This window comes from Antrostomus carolinensis, unplaced genomic scaffold, assembly GCF_000700745.2.
Source record: "Antrostomus carolinensis isolate BGI_N321 unplaced genomic scaffold, ASM70074v2 scaffold6556, whole genome shotgun sequence".
In the NCBI taxonomy this organism is placed as follows: domain Eukaryota; kingdom Metazoa; phylum Chordata; class Aves; order Caprimulgiformes; family Caprimulgidae; genus Antrostomus; species Antrostomus carolinensis.
In genome coordinates this window covers 36,062-52,699 of record NW_010319681.1, presented here as the reverse complement: position 1 = coordinate 52,699, position 16,638 = coordinate 36,062, and the positions used below count along the sequence as shown (strand labels likewise).

At 36.4% G+C, this 16,638-nt stretch overlaps 1 protein-coding gene across 1 annotated transcript in view; it reads right to left on the bottom strand.

Moving 5' to 3' along the window:
• LOC104526007 (AMME syndrome candidate gene 1 protein) overlaps positions 1-16,638 on the bottom strand; it is a 49,055-nt gene that overhangs the window by 19,681 nt on the left and 12,736 nt on the right. The gene's annotated exons all lie outside the window — the stretch shown is intronic.

The following is a 16,638-nucleotide window of genomic DNA, read 5'->3' as shown; positions in this document are numbered from 1 at the left end:
CTTAAATTCTATCTCTTCCGAAAACCCCTCTTCATTTAGCTCAAGAAGTATAACCCTGAGATTCTTGATTCTTTCAGAGTGAAATGTGCTTAGCAGAATTAGCTTAGAAAATGCGTTTAAAAAAGAAATGGCTCTATGTCAATAAACTGAGCCCAAAGGGCACAGGTATTGTTCTCCAATTAACTCAAAACATTCTGAAATTAGTAAGTGGCAAAGTCACTGGATTTTAGATAACAGCAAAGAGATTACAGCAACAAGAGACACTTAGTGCCAGGGTTTCAGAAAAAAATATGTCAATATTTATTGCTTTTTCCAATGCTGGGTTACTGATCACTGAAGTTAGTTAAGACTTTTACTTTTTCATTCAATAACTTCAATAGGAAGAAATTAAGGAACACTTACGCAGATCACCAGTATTTTCCTAATGAAAATCAGCTATCACAGCTCCGTTTGGCAAAGACCTGAAAAAACTAGCAGCTTCCAAGTCACGATCTGCAATTAATTTTTAAGCCAGAAAAACAGGGCAGAGCATGCTCTTCTTCAGAAACTATGAAGAAAATTCTCCTAGCTTTCAGTGTAAGAGATCAGACAGCCTAACAACCCATGTGACAGCCTTCTAACAACGTTTATTTATGACCAGCAGAGTTTTGTCAACTTAAATGGAGATTTCAAGGAGTGATTTACATGCAGCATCAAATCATTTGAAAGCAAGGAAAAAAAAATTTTTTTTTTTTTTTTTTTTTGTCAAACTGGAAAAATTTCCAGGAAACAAACCAACTCTGAATGACGTGTTTTTCCTGAACCCTCCCTTACATTTGGGAGACAGAAAGGGAAAGAATAACATTTATACTTCCTGCATATTATGTTGCTAAGTGGCAGTCACAGGGTAAAAAAAGAAATACACACTTGTTGATATTTGGTACAGAAAAACTTCTCTGAAGTTCTGAGCTTAATTTATTAGCACAGTGCAGCAGGTAATGGCAACAGCGTTTCAGGTGGGAGAAATAAAACATTGGTCTGGAATTTTTTTAACTCCACTATCTCCCAGTAGCTGTCTGGATTCAGATATGTAGTTTAATAGGAAGAAGGAATATTCTGATACTCTATTTTAGACAGGTTTTTTGGCTTTGAAAAGAGTTCCATTCCTAAAAGGTCTAAAAGACAACTCGGAGCATGTACATGAACTGTTCACAAGGGCTCATAAGAAAAGGCAATCTCCATTCACTGGCTAGGTAAAACACCAAGTCTCCATTTTAGGCAGCCAGAGGTGCCTAAAAAAAGCTGTCTCTATGTCCTGCAAAATGCCTTAACACTCTAGTAAGTGTGGAAATTGTTAGCAAAGTGGAAATTGTTAATTGGTTAATATAATCAAGGCTGCAGTAGTTACAGGACACAATACACTAAGCCAGCAAACTCATCTGGTTGGTTTCAATTCACCAAGAGTGAATTGCAGGACATGCAGGATTGGCTATTGTCAGACTTCTTGCAGATGGCACAGCAATGCTATTAGAAGACATTAATACACTGATTAAAAAATACATAATATCTGTTAAGAGTAGACGCACAAATGGAAAGAGATAAAGTTTACAGTGTTCTATTTCAAGCATTTTCTTAAGAGAACATTTAGGTTTGTTCACAGTATCCTGAAGGACAAACAATATCCTGAGTTTTTATTACTAGTTTCAAATTGCTGAGTGATAAGGAAGAAAAGAACCTCTGGGCAAAAGAAGAACAATCTTTAGGGAGTTTGCTAAAGTCAAGAAATCTAAACTTCTTGGTTGGTAAAATTCTTCATCTAAACCTAAGACTTGCTGCAGAAGCAGTTCCATTAGATAGCAGGCAATACAATAGTCACTAATGCATCACAGCATGTAGGCAAAGGGTTATGGAAATCTTAAAAAATTTCTTTAATACGTACTGAGTTTGATATTGACTGCAGTCACAAGTGGAAAATAATTTAATTGCTTCAATTATATTCTTAACAGTATTTTTGTATGTGTGCGTATTGTGCCACCCATACACACAATTAAAAAACAAACCCTACTGCTATCGCTGATAAGGTTCTGGCTCCGTGTTGTTTTTCCCCAAACAAGTTCACCAGTTGTTTAAATCAACAAAAGAGCTATTTACAGAATATTTCTAGGTGTACTTAAAATTTCTCAGACAAATCCTTATTTTAACCATGATTTCTTACTCTGGCTATCTTGACTCACAGTCCATGCACAGCTCAACTCCACAGCACATATGGAATGACTAACATGGTCTGCAGTCAATGTGAGCATCTGTTAAGAGACGGAGCTAACGTGTTCCTGCATGATGACCACTGTCAAACTCCTGGAGGTTTAACTACTGCTGGTTCTTCAGCTGGGTCTGTCAGTCTTCTGTAAATACCAGATGAAAATGACCAAACTCCTCACTTACCATTACAAAATTTCTCATAAGAAGGCTCATAACCATGCAAACTGTGAAAGCTAAGGCTTCCATAAATTTAAAGAGCTTTTTAGAAGAAAAAAGAATAAAGATGGGTTTTTCTACTGCTCTGACAATTACCCAAAAAAAATACTCCATCACACTCGATTCTTCCACATAAACCCAGTTCATAATTATGCCACAACAATGTTACACTGTGTGGACATAATACCTGAAATTCATTTCTCTTTCTTACTCCTATAATGTATCAAGGCAACAATGAAGACTTGTATGGAGAGGTCCTTAAAGTGGAAAAGTATGATTACAAAAGTCACAGCTTCTGCAATCTGCTAACCATCAGAGAATATAATGCAGTTAGAACTAAAAAAAAAAATATATAAACCCACAAAGCAATACTGTACTGTCCTGATTACATTAATAAGAGTAAAGTTGTTATGGCTTCAACTTCTTTACTGTTTCCTGAAGCAGAAATCTTACACTATATTGCTTCTGTGGTTCTAAAAGACTTACTTTTCTCCTTGAATGTGAAAAAAGAGTAAACAAATTAGAGACTGCATTTTTTCATACTGTTTTAATCCTGCAGGCCATGGGGGGATTATTTTGCATTACTATACAATATGTCCTATTACACTGTAAAAAATAAAATCCTAAATTAACCTAACTTTAAGATGTAGCAGAGCTTCAGTAATAGTTTAGAGGTATGTCTTCACAGAGGTATGCTAAATCCAGAGTCTTCATGTAACAGGTCAGTGAGAGGTACAGCTTACAGCAAGTTACAGCACAAAGCAGGCAGTTCCTCTGCATTTGCCCTGGTGTAGTTTCATGCACTCCGTACTTCCAGAACTGAACAAAGTCAGTTCAGAATCCACGCAAAACAGTTGTCTGTACTCTGAATTGCTCAGCATGGACCTTGAACAATGTTTCTGACTACAGGGGAACATAAGGTAAAGCAGCTGTGTGCAGTCGTTTCTTCGTAGGTGGCAGTTTCCTTTCTGCCTTTTCCCGTATTGTCCCTCAGCCCTCCCTGCATCTATCATCGCGCTGTGATAAATGAGGACAACAGAATTCAAAAAGGCATGACAATTTTTGTGTCATACTCATGCAACCATTTAGGAAGCTGAAAGGTGTCAATTGCCACAGAAATGTCCTGCTTTGATACATAAAAAGCAAATCCACAGCACTTAAAACAATCTCACAGCATAACACAGCAAGCTTGTCACAGTCATTCCAGATGCTTATTTAAAAACTGAATAACAAAACTGACCAGGGTTTGGTGTGTAGGTTTTTGTTTGCTGAATGCATGATAACAGACCAACTGGACTAAATTATAATGTCACTAAAAGGCTCTCCAGCAGATGGCAAAGTTTAGAAAATTAACAAGAATGAACTGCTCAATTACATTTAGAACTGTACAGCTTGAGCAATGCTAACCACTCAAATCTCTAGGAGCATAAAATCTCCCACAATATTGACCTGAAATCACCACTACACACCAAAACAGATACTGAAGTCAAGACAAAAATATTTTAAGGCCACTTTATTGCCAAATTCAACCCTTATTTAATCAATTCCATTGATTAAATGAGTCTCTGGAGTCTCCATCTCTGGAGATGTTCAAAACCCACCCGGACGCTTTCCTGTGCAACCTGCTGTAGGGAACCTGCTTTGGCAGGGGGGTTGGACTGGATGATCTCCTGAGGTCTCTTCCAACCCCCACCATTCTGTGAATTCACAAAATATTACTCCCCCCTAAAGATGCATTCAAGTCATAATTTTGAAAATGTAGAAGTTAACATGAAATATTTTTAATTCTTTATGAACTTTAAAAAGCCTTATCTTAAGCATATATGGAAAAATGTTCCCAAACATCTCAGCAATGCAATGATATATAAATATATTAATATAATTTGAACATTTACATGCTTGATTTCCTGCAGCTTGTGAAAAAGGTTTATTTTTATTATACCATTGAAAGTCTGGAACAAAAGAGTGCTTGATTTTCTCAATATTCCTCTTGTCACCAGAAATACTATAAACTATATTTTTATATAAAAATACAATGTAGTTGAATTTTTATTAGTTGTCAATATGACAACTTTAAAAACAACCAAGACAGTAAATGCTGGGGATGGAATTTTACAGTTAAGCTCAGTTTTGATACTGTTTGTTGCAAATACAGAAACTATGTTTTATGATCAGGAGTGTGAAACCACAATGATAGACAAATCAAATATATATAATCAGGTTAAAAATAAGGTAAGCAAAGGGCATGGTAGAACATGCAGTAACTGAACTGAAAAGGAAAAGGATCATATTCACTTACTTGAGGTGCTGAACTAAATGTTTCATAGAAACAGATTAAGACAATAAAATATTCTGAAATATTAAGGTATTGATGAATATAGTCTGATAAATGACAGGTGACAGAATCCTGTCTTGCAATTCTTGAACAAATGCATAAATTGAGAATAGCCCAGGGTCCACACTGTCTTACAGACTGGAACATGACCATTCATAACACAGGGCACTGAATAATATCCTGGCTTGTTTCCCAAGAGACGCATTTCATCAATATCACTACTCAACCTGGATTATGTTTCAACCAGCTGGTTTTTATCTAAGTACAATCTCTTACACATACCCTGAGTACATCTGCAAAGGGATGCAAATCTGGGTGCTGTCAGTGTAAAGACTGGTATACGAGCTCATAGCATGTTACTAATTCTCTGGTTTTATATATACAGTAACAATGATAGGCACAAGATGAATCCCCTGTGGCACGTTGTATGTAGCAGGACCTCAGGAAAAGAAATAGCCACTCCTTATTTAATGAAAATTTGTACGCACAAAACCCCCCATTTTGGTTTCCAGACACTTACTGCTACTATCATGAAGCCATCCTAGAATGCAGGTGTGAGTATTGCTGCATCAGAACAAAACTTAGTTCCTTATTTAAGGCAACGAACAAGTCTTCTCAACATTTCTGTTCTGTTAATTTTGTGCATGTGTAGGTTTTTACTTCATACATTAATCTCATTCATAGATTAAGCTATGGTTATTCAGTACCTCTACAAATCACCAATTAAAAACCAGAGTATGTTTTAGAGGTAGAAACATATTCTATACAGCTGGAAGCTTCACTTTCCCTCTCCTGATCTTCTTCCACACACAACTCAGTTGTCTGTAAACCGCCTTCTTATTCTCCTTTTAGCAACTCTGCCACTTCTCTTGCATGAGAGCAGGTCACCTTTTCATCCCTTTATTCCTTCTAGTTTTCTGTCACAATTCTGTCTACTTGGGGTGGCACATTCAGTGCCACCTGCAGCTTACTCAGCTTACAGAAGTGACTGGATGGGGCATTCACAAATCACTATATCTAAGGTCAAGATGCTCAAGCAACAGAACCTTTGCAAAGAGTACATTCAGTTCCAAGTCTGCCAGCTGCTGCTCTGTAGATGTTTCCCACTCTAAAACAGGTTTTGAGGAGCAAATAAAAACAGCTAAAGTGAAATGAAAAGGAAGTTCTGAAATGAAGAAAAGACAAAAGGTTGAGGTTAGGCTACATCTGTCTATAGCTTCAAAAACTATAACTCAAGTATTTAAGGAATGCACGTAACAGCAGCATTGCATATATTTGAAAATTCTGCTCAGCTTACAGAATAAAGATTATTACAAAACATGAAAGTATAAACACAAATCTTTGACTATTAGATTAACTGAAATGTGAAATTTGTGCTGATTAAGTATTTTACATCATATCTTCTTAAGAGAAACCACAGGCCAGATTCTTCTCCCTTTGAAGGGTAGTAGGAGTGTTTATTCCTAATTATATCCATTAGAGCTACAATTAAACACATGTATCTCAAGTGTTTAATATTTAATCTGAAATAGGTTTCATCACCTTTCTAAAAACCAACTCAGAAATGTTTCACCTCCTTTAATATCAGGAACACTTTTAGTCAAATACTCAGTTTTGTAGAAAAGCTCTTGGAAACTTACTTTTTTTTTCCTTTGGGGGGTGAGGGGGAATTAAAAAAATAAAAATTAATGCATTGTAGGCTTCCACAAACCTGGAGGGGGTTTTCTGAGGAAGAAAACAGAAAGTCACCCTTTCAGTAACTGAAAAAGCAGAACACACAAAGAGGGGGTTGCTCTAACAAATGAGGCTGCATGCAGTGCAGAGACCTCCACAGACAAAGCACAGCTGCTGCTCTTTGCAATGAGGGATTAGCAGTCTAGGTCAAAGGAAAAAAGCCTCTCTGTAGCTAAGTGAGCAAACTGCAGAATGCATCCTCAGCACAGATGAGAAAGGGCCATCTAACCAGCTTGCAAATTGCATAGAAGCTTCTGGGAACAGAAACAAAACCAGCATCAATGTCTTGACAGAACATGTAAAAATATTTCTGGTGAAAAGCAGTGATGCCCTGTTAGAGGGCCGAGGTTGCAATGACCTTTCGATTATTTTAAAATTACATTTCCCCTTTCCCTTTGTGTTCAAATCTATAACAAACATTTTTTCTTCATGGCAAAACCAACATGCTATCTGTGGGGCTTTAACAATAGCATCTGGAAATAACTGGCCTAGAGATAACAGAAGCTGCTCTTTCAATTGTCTTTCATAAGAACTGAAGCTGTTATAAATATGCAGACAGAACTTCTTTTAAATGCAGACGATCCAATCTCTTTCAACCTTCATATAGTTGAGCAGATTATATTTTGGCTTTAAACATTTTTGGCTTTACACTGACACTTCAGTTGAATGGGATATAAGCCAATATTTGATTACTTGAAACTTTTTATTACATACTAAATATATTTTTATTCTAAATCATTCAGTCTAGCAACTTTTCTCATAAACAAAAAATGAATAGTCTTCTAAACAGAGAAATATTGTTTGAATGCACCAGTGTGAATGTATTTCTAATCTGGCTTTTGTTTATGAATAAAACTCTGAAAACATTACTGGCAATTAGGCTGGTATCTAAACTGGCAAATTAATTGCATTTTACAGATAGCTTGGGACCTATTTCAGTTTGTGGTATTATAGAAGTAGAAGTCAGTAAAATTACTTGAACTAGAAGTATCAAAAAGTTGTACTTTTCAAAAATCCAAGAGCTGTCAAATCAAACAAAATTCAAACTAAATAAAATACTCAACTGAAAAATTCAGTAAAAAAACCAAAACAGGTGTAACATTACTCACTTCAAAGTCCCATTCCCTTACTGGTAAAAGTTTCATCGACCTCATTTCAGATACTGACTGACATAACTGGTAGTAACTGCCATTATCACAAAGGTCCTTCCAGCGAAGCTGGGGTTGCAGCTTATGACAGATGGGGAAGTTCCTAAGAGCTGTGCTCAGGCTCCTCAGAGCGCTCCTTAACATCTGTACACGTTCCCTAGGTTCTGTGGGAGACATTTACACTCTGTACTTCTCCAGCCTGAGAGACTGCCTGCCTGAATACTGACCCTTTAGTACAAGTAACCCTCGCGAAGAAAAAAGCTTATTCCATTGCATTGGAACAGCAAACCTAAATTTAAGCCTGTGAGCTGACAGATCCTTTGTAAAACAGAGATGTGTTCCTCCCACCTCCAAATACCTTTGCTTTAAGAACTGAGTGTTATCAGTCCTACTGAAATTGGTATTGATGGCCAAAAAAAGCTATTCTCCACTATGGTCAAAAAGCTATTCTCTGTATGTTAATTACAACTGAATTTAGAAAAGTTTAATTAAAGTTTTGAAAATTCACATAAAAGTAGGAATCTGAGGTTAGAAATATTTTTTTGATTGATATCAAATATTTCTAAGGAACTGTTTATTTACATACTTTCACAGCATTAGATTCTTTGCAGATTATCAATACATTGTCATTTACACAGCTAACAAATCAGAAGACATTCAATTTCTGTTTCTAAAATAAAGCCTATCACCAATATACACTTTAGTATTGAGTGTATATATCACTCCATAACTGTTACAGAGTGCAGTTGAAAATGGCAGAATTTGAGAAGTACATCAACAATTCAACAGGAAGAGACAAACCTGGAGTGCCTTTGTCCCTAACAGTGTATTTTAAAATCATGTTAGGAAAAAAAAGTAACTGTTATTTTCAGGTAAATATATATTTCCTCCTACAATGCATCAAATTAATAGTAAAACTTCAATAATTCATAAATAATTCAATTTAAGACAGGTCAACTGCCCCCTGCCCCGCGATCACATGCTCACAAATACATGACACAATATGAGTTGAAATAGTAGAGTGCTGGGGCCTGTAAGACTTTTGGACTATCTCAGGATCTGAAGTCTCTTTAGGCTTAGATGTCTTCACACATTCTTCAGCATTTTATATGGCTGCTTATGTTTCTTCTCCCAAGAGCTTTTCTACCATCTCAACTGCACAGCTCTGTAAAGGACAACAGGTCTTTCTTCCTGGTGTCAACGGGAATGGTTTTTAGAAACAGGTATTTGCGGTACTTCTTAAAAATACCAGAAAATTCTGCTACAGTTTACAAGACTATTTTAATTCTCGTTATTCTGGCCTATGGAAAATGGTAAATTCAATTTCAAAAGTTTCAGTATCTTTGTGTTAAAGTGAACAGAGATAACAAGGTCTTTTGGAGCCTGGTCCCCCACACTCAGTTTGTGCTATTTCTTCTTTATACGATCTTAAAAGGAAGCATCAGAAAACACCTAAATGGAGGAGGTGCTGACAGACTGAAAACTTTAATTGAGACTCCTTTCCCACAGTGCCTCCCACACAAAGCTGCAGAGTTTAAAGATTTTAACAGCTTATAGGCATAACAGACAATTCTTTTTCCTTTGACCTCACTTAGTCCCTGATAACTTGTATTAAAACAGTAGTTTTCACCAAAAATTAACTCCTTGAGCCAAACAAAGCATTTAAGTTTACTTCTACTGGGAGAGGTATCTAATATACCACTGCTACTCCTCCATTTCCAGTGTCTTAGGAAGTGAAGGACAAACTACATTAACATCCTTCTCATATTTAGCACACATAAGCACTGGCCAGTATCTGCAGAGGGGAGTTTTCTCCACTACCTCCCTGGCCTTAGCAATAAAGTTATCCCTTACTCTATATTAAAATAAACATCTGCTGCAAAGCTGGAACAGCCAAAGAGAGAAACTTGCCCAGAAGCAGGTAACTTCTATGCCAACTTCTTCCATTCTGTCCCAGCTAAGAGTTTCCAAATACGCAAGAGCTTTCTCTAAAGCGCAAGTGCTCTGAGACACACTTCATCTACGCCTCTTCTGTGTGAGCACAGTCCTATCTTGTGTTCTTCAGCACTGGCCCATAACCCAGTGTGTTTTTATAGTGCTTAAGAAATCAGCAAGCCATTAGAAGTCTCAACTGCAAGCAAATTCCATTCTAAAAGACGTTTAGCACATATTTTGAAGATGTTCCCTTTAAGAGTACTGTAGAAAAGGATGTAAAAGTTGGCCCAGAGCCATGGAGTACCAGCAACTACCCATACTACTTATGGAAAAGTAAGAGTTACAGCAACATAGAGCTTTCCTAGGAAAACCAGAGTGGCCAGTTCCCCTGACTCCACCCTCCCTCCCAAATACTTATTATGTCAAGTAATATTCAAAGACAAATACAAATCTGAATTTCAACCAAACTAGTGTTTCAGCTAAACCAGGCCTCTGTCTTTGAACTCACAGGGTGTGCACCATTTTCTTAGCATATTAGAGGGAGACTGTGTGGGAAAAACATGAAATGCAAGAGCATCGTGGGAAAGATTAGTTTCACAAATGACATGGCTCCTCCCTGAAACCCATCTGGGAAGTCTGAGTAACTGGCTGGATGTCCCCAGTTACTCATTCACATTCAATCATATTTGAGGAATATCCGATTCATTCAAAATACCACAAATTACATCAACTAAAGCAAGTTATTTTGCTTGATCATGGCTTTTTCAAAGCATGCATTTTATGAGAAGCATATTTTTTAAATTCCCAATTTTTAATGCATGTTTTTTTAAAATAAGATTACGAAATAAGTATTTTAATTCAGGACAGTTTTTTTAGTTACACCAAATTCTACTGCTGAGACCTTAGGTTTATGACAGTCTCAGCAAAACCCCCTCCAAACTTCATTGAGCCACTTTATAGAGATATAGACATTCTGTTATCATTTTGAATTCTAAAATTCCATCTTTCCTAGATCTCCAGTTACCTTTCATAAGCAGTCAGTTCACAGAGTAAGTTTATTATTCCACCAAATGCAGTAATGCATTCCCCCTGTGCCAAAAAATTAATATTCTATATTTTGGTTTTCCCAGAAAAATGGTAAAATGGTTATCAATATTTGATAACCCCGGATCTATTTTAAAAGCTTTGGCAGGGCATCATTATGCACTCTTCCCTTCATAAAGATAATAATCTAAGGACTGTCCTTCTATTTCAGGAAGGGTTGCTAAGGAAACCGACTACCATCTACCATTAGGTCCAAGAGTCTAGCAAGGTTTTTCTCAGGAAAAACAGACCAACAATTACAAAACTGGTTTGTTTTTTTAAAAAAAAAAAAAAAAAAAAAATCAAGGCAGAATTACTACATACTCAACACACATCATGTGCAAGAAATATATATTCACTAAGGCATTCCCCTTTCCCTCCTAAACAACATTATTTTCCTTTCATAATGAAATAAGCAGAAGCATTTAACCCATCATTAAAGCAAAAGTTTGAGTTTTTTCCACTTCTAGAGCCAGTACGGGATTTAGATTTGCCCTTTGAGAAAAGGCAGTAGACAGCTCTGTTAAGCAGCAGTTCCCTGAAATAACGCCCTGGCTTTGTGTGCACAAAATCATTACAGACCTACTTACCGAATTACCTTACATACAGTAACTAAATCTGGCTCAATAAATTCAAATTTGTATACTTCATTTAGAGTTTCTGGTATTGGGAGTTTATGTCACAATCCATTTTACTACTGAACAATTATATTCCACTGTAACAGATCTGAGGATTTACCCAAATTAAAGTGGTGTTATTTGTAAAATTAATGTCTACAATAGTTCTGCAACAAGTTTTTTTTGGCTTAAATGAAACTTACTCCAAATTTCAGTAAAGTCTCTATACTGATGACATAGCAGGCAAAACACATGAGTCTGAACAAAATATCTGTATGTTAAAGTAACTTTGCCTCAGTTTCATTAAAGGTAATCAGTCATCATTTGAAAATTAGAATGCTAATACCTTAATATTGTATTTTACCAGAAGCATTTTGGAAAACAAAAATCTTAAGATTATTAATAATACCTCTGGAAGTCAACACTGCCATAAATATATACATATCTATGTATCTTCTAAATTGTAAAGCAAAGTTTACTGCTGAACTGTCTTAATATACATGGCCCAATCCTATTATACTTCTAAGACAATCCTGTTAAGATTTTAATAAAATATTAACATTAACACAATGTACCTTATCTTTACTAACACTATAATTAAATGACTTGAACACCAATGGAAACCCTGTACATCTCAGAGGTAAAGTTATAAATTCAAAAGATAATAATGAGAAGGGAATAGAAATGTAAATTAAAGGACAAACCAAACAAAGATAAATTAGTAGTTTAAAAAAATAAAAACAAAACTTGAACAGGTGACTATTGCATTTAAGATGAACTTGCCTTCTTAAAAAAGATTTTCCTGAAAACTTACAAGCAAGGCTCATAGGCTAAAAGCTTATCTAGTTTTATGTGACTGCATCAACCCAACAAAGGAGTTTACATCTCTCTATACATCCCACCTCACTTATAAACCAGAACAACCTGATTAAATTGCTTTTACTCACCAATTTGAGAAACAAATAAGTACGAACAGTAGTTTTATTATTAAAACTTAGTGTATTTTGTAAGTTGAACCCCCACTAAATAACTAACTGGAGTCATGAGGGGTAAGTGGAAGTTAGGAGTTAACACATTCCAGATGGGTGCTGCCACTGGTTCTCACATGCTCCATGGGACACACTGGTTGTCCATCCACTCCACTAGATACAGAACCATGTTACCACAGATCTCCCTAAGCAGCTATTCTCACCTTGAGATCCTCCCTCTGTTGCTGGTCAACCTTTAGTAGGGGAAAAATCTCTGCCCTCTGCCTCAATAAGATGACCCTGAAAACTCAAGAGGCAACCAGACACCTGCTTTTCATAGGAACATATAAAGGAAAAGGAAGAAACATGATGCTTCCTGGCTTTAAAGACGATGTTAAACATATAAGAATAGCATAACACTGGTGAGGTCAGGCTGTCAGGAATCTACATTGCTCTCGGCAGAGTTTAATTTTGAAAGTGATAGTGTTAGCTTCATCTCACAATTATCAGGCATTTTCATTGGTGGCTGCCAGATGCAGGGTAGTAATAGTATTAAAAAAGCTGACTTTCAGCAGTGGTCTACTTATAAATCAAAGCCACAAAATAAGACAAGCATCCAAAGTATTATCAGTGGGCAACACAGAAGCAACAATGTGCTCTGAAATATTACATTAAATGCTATTTGCAGGAATTGATTCAGACTATGACTTCTGTGAACAATGAAGGTCACAACAAATGTTAAAAACATGTATAATTCCCCCAACTCTACAGTTCAAAAACTGCAGTCAAATACATAAGTATGCTTTGCCCTGGATCAACGGCAACGACTAGCTACACCCATAGCAACACTGCCTGATAGTGAAGGCTTTGGGAAGTTAGCATGGAGTTCTAGGGGCTCATTACAGGAAGGCTGAACAAGCCTGTGATTAGTAAAAAGAGACAGGAATTAAAGAGAGCAGTAACCTCAGCTAAACACAGGAGGGAAGCTGCCCTGTCTGCACAAATGCTTGCCTCCAGCCTTTAGTAAATAAGGCCAACATCAATATTAATGTGATCAGTCATTCAGTATTTTGTAATTTTACCCCTTAAATAAGTTTGCCATACTGTAGTCTTGCAGTCGGACGGTTAACTTTACTCTGTGGAACAGGAGGAAAGGGTCAATGGTTTTCACAGAGAGCAGGCAGGTGATATGGCAGCAACAAGCACTAAGACTCTTGAAGTTGCTGACAAACACAGAGCAGTAGTTGATGCCACTGTTAGCCAAATCCTCATATGGAATCTACACCCAAATTCAGTTATGAGAAAGTTGGGTTACAGGTTTCATTGCCTTCAGTCTTGTGCTTCTCATCCCAAGCTTTCCTCTTTGTTTTCATTTCTTGATCAGCCACATCTAGGCTGAATGTCTGACAGCAGTAATATTTCTCTCAGGTGGAGTGGTAAGTAGAATACACAACAAAAAGACTGATTACATCATATAGTCAGTAGAGACAGGCCTATGCTAGTTAAGGAGGGTGCATTAAATACGATTTTAAAATTTAAATCCAGTTTTCCACCATTATGCTAATCCACTTAAGGCTTGAAGTCCTCCAATTTTTCTTCACTACTTCCTTCAATGACAGAAGGTTCATCTCCCTTTATCTGCCTCTTTACTGTTTCCCTCCCCAGGTACATATTCTAGCTTTGGCAGAATAAACCAACATAGAACTGAAACTTAATTTATATACCTATACTTGTTATATTCACTAGGAGTAAAATATGCCTTCAAATTATATGAAATGGGTAGAAAAAATAAACTAAAATGAATAAATTAAGTAATTTCATTCAGTATCTCAAGTGTATGAGAGCAGGACTTTATGCCAAAACCTAAGTCTTACTGCTGAACAGAATACATGAAAAAGTAATTTATCAACCTGTTATGAAATTCTGTGGTAACCTGCTTCCAAGTTCAGTGTATTTTCTTGAAGGAGCTGTAAAACACAAGGTATTTTTCATAATCTGGATTGGTTTATTTTTTCACATTCAGGCGGGATATTCAAGTAACACATTCAGCCTAAAGGACTATTTTGCCCATGATAAACTTCTTACATCCTAATATACAATATTCAATACTGTAAAACATCTTGGACAAGGATAGATTTTTATCCAACTAACCTCCTAGTAAAATTATAAAAAATAGCTGAATCTGAATATATCTTTCCATAAAGTTCTGTAGAAGATGTTAATAACACACTTCCTTTCCCCTGCATTTCACTGATGTAACTGCAGAGAAAATTGAATTCTGACATGTAGATTTTATTAGGAATACAGGACTAGCATTTTTAACTATGGGTATTCTCATCCCTCCTCACGACTTAGGCAGATGCATCCAATTAATGATGAATCATTCTACATAAATTTCCTGTTTAGAGCATGCAGGCAATACCAACATAACAACCTGCAGAGCTCAAAATGGGGAACAGAAACTCACTTGGTCACACACCATCATTTTTGTTTATAGACTCCAAAAAGGTGTTTTAAGTGTGTGGGGGGGTGCGGGTGTTGCAAGAAATTGTTCACTTCAGATTCCTAGATGAACTATCATTACGCTTTTTTGAAGAAACTACACTACTGTGAGCAGATAGAGATGTATATGCTACACATTGTATACAATATACAACTAGAGAGCAGTACTAGAATTAAGGAAAATTTGATTTATCATTATCCTAAGCACTCCTCAGCATATTTGTAATACAATCATGTGTGAAGGACATTAAGGATATTTTGATCACTAAGCACCAGGCCATTTAAGAACAGTTGTTCAGCTGTTCTTTTGTACCATTTTACTCACTGAAAGCTGGGCCACAATTCCACAGAAGGTGCTGAAAGAGATAAGAATGAACTAGACAAACAACCTGGTTCTGTTTATCCAAACTGCATCTTCAGAATAACTGGAGCGAAGTGCCTTCCAGTGTCAAAGTGAAATAAAGTCAGAAGAATATCTGCCTGTATCTTCAACTGAAAATTTTGGTCAAGTTCTACTTTCTGAAGTGGAGAGTCTATTCTGAGTCTACCTAATTTGTTGATTAATTTTTGCCTTCCCTGAAGTTTTTATTTTTTCTCTTTCAGGAATTGTCACATCTGCAGGAGCCTATTGCCCACATACTGCTGGATCAAGCTATAATGTTCTAGTTTCTGATCTGTCCTATGGAAGCCTGTGGAGCTCCAAACTCTGAAAGTTCATAGACATTTCAAAGGTCCTTCTGTTCTTCCTCAAACGCTCTCCTCTGGAAGCTCTGCAGTTGAAAAGACTAACACTATGAAGGAAACTGATCACAGGTAACCCTCCTTTTTTTTTTAATTATGACTGATAGAAGGGAGCAACTTTTTCATGCTTTCAGATACAAACTTTACATTTCAGTGGTCATATCTGAAGTTTGTTGCTGTTTGGTTTTTTTTTTTTAAATAAACAAACAAACAAAAAAACAAAACCAGGAAACCTTTTTGGTGCCATAGATATAAAAAAGGTTCCCCATAAAAGGGAACAAAATCCGATATGCTACTAAATATAATACTTTATTTTAAAATAACTGATGTTCTCACAAAGATTTTTGAAAAACAGTTTGGTATGTAGTTTCGTTTCTCTCATCTTGAAAATTGCTGAATAGCCTAGTATAAACTTCCACAGAATGTGGCCATCATTTAAACACTGCACTGAAAATATTTCAGTTCCCCTGAATTTGTATCACTCTTCATAGATTTTTACTTCAGCTTTCAGAGTTAGAATTGCAGTGACAGGAATCTTACAAGCATTTTTAAAGGTATGCAGGAGTGCAGCACTATTTGATTTGTAAGAATGGTAAACAGCTATAAGCAAAGACTGCTTTTTTGGCTATCACTTTCTTCCTGGTCTTAGGGAGTAATTTTTTGTACAAGCTCATTGTTCTCGATCAGGCACTGTAAAGTGTACACTTAAACAAAACACTCTCCAGTGCAGGGGGCAAGTTGTTTTTTCCTCCAGTCTGGCTCACCAACTGTTAAGATTTTAAGGCTTTTAACCTTCAATGGAGAAACTACTTTGAATTTTATTATAAGATCATTTTCATTGCTGGGGTTTTAAAGGACACAACTGGAAACACTCCAGACCATATAATAAATAAAACCAACACAATGAAGGTAACTAGGTCTTTCAGAAGTTTGTAAGGACTCCAGGAGATGAGCAGTTGATTTTTTTCAAGCTGAGCAAAGAGAAGCATGAAATGAACTTCAGTTTGCAACAAACTAGTGAGACATGTAAGAAAGAACATGTCCCATCTTAGTATTACTTAATTCTGGGATTGACAAGGCATTTTAACAGCAAAGAGGAAGATCCTGCAATGGAGAAAAGC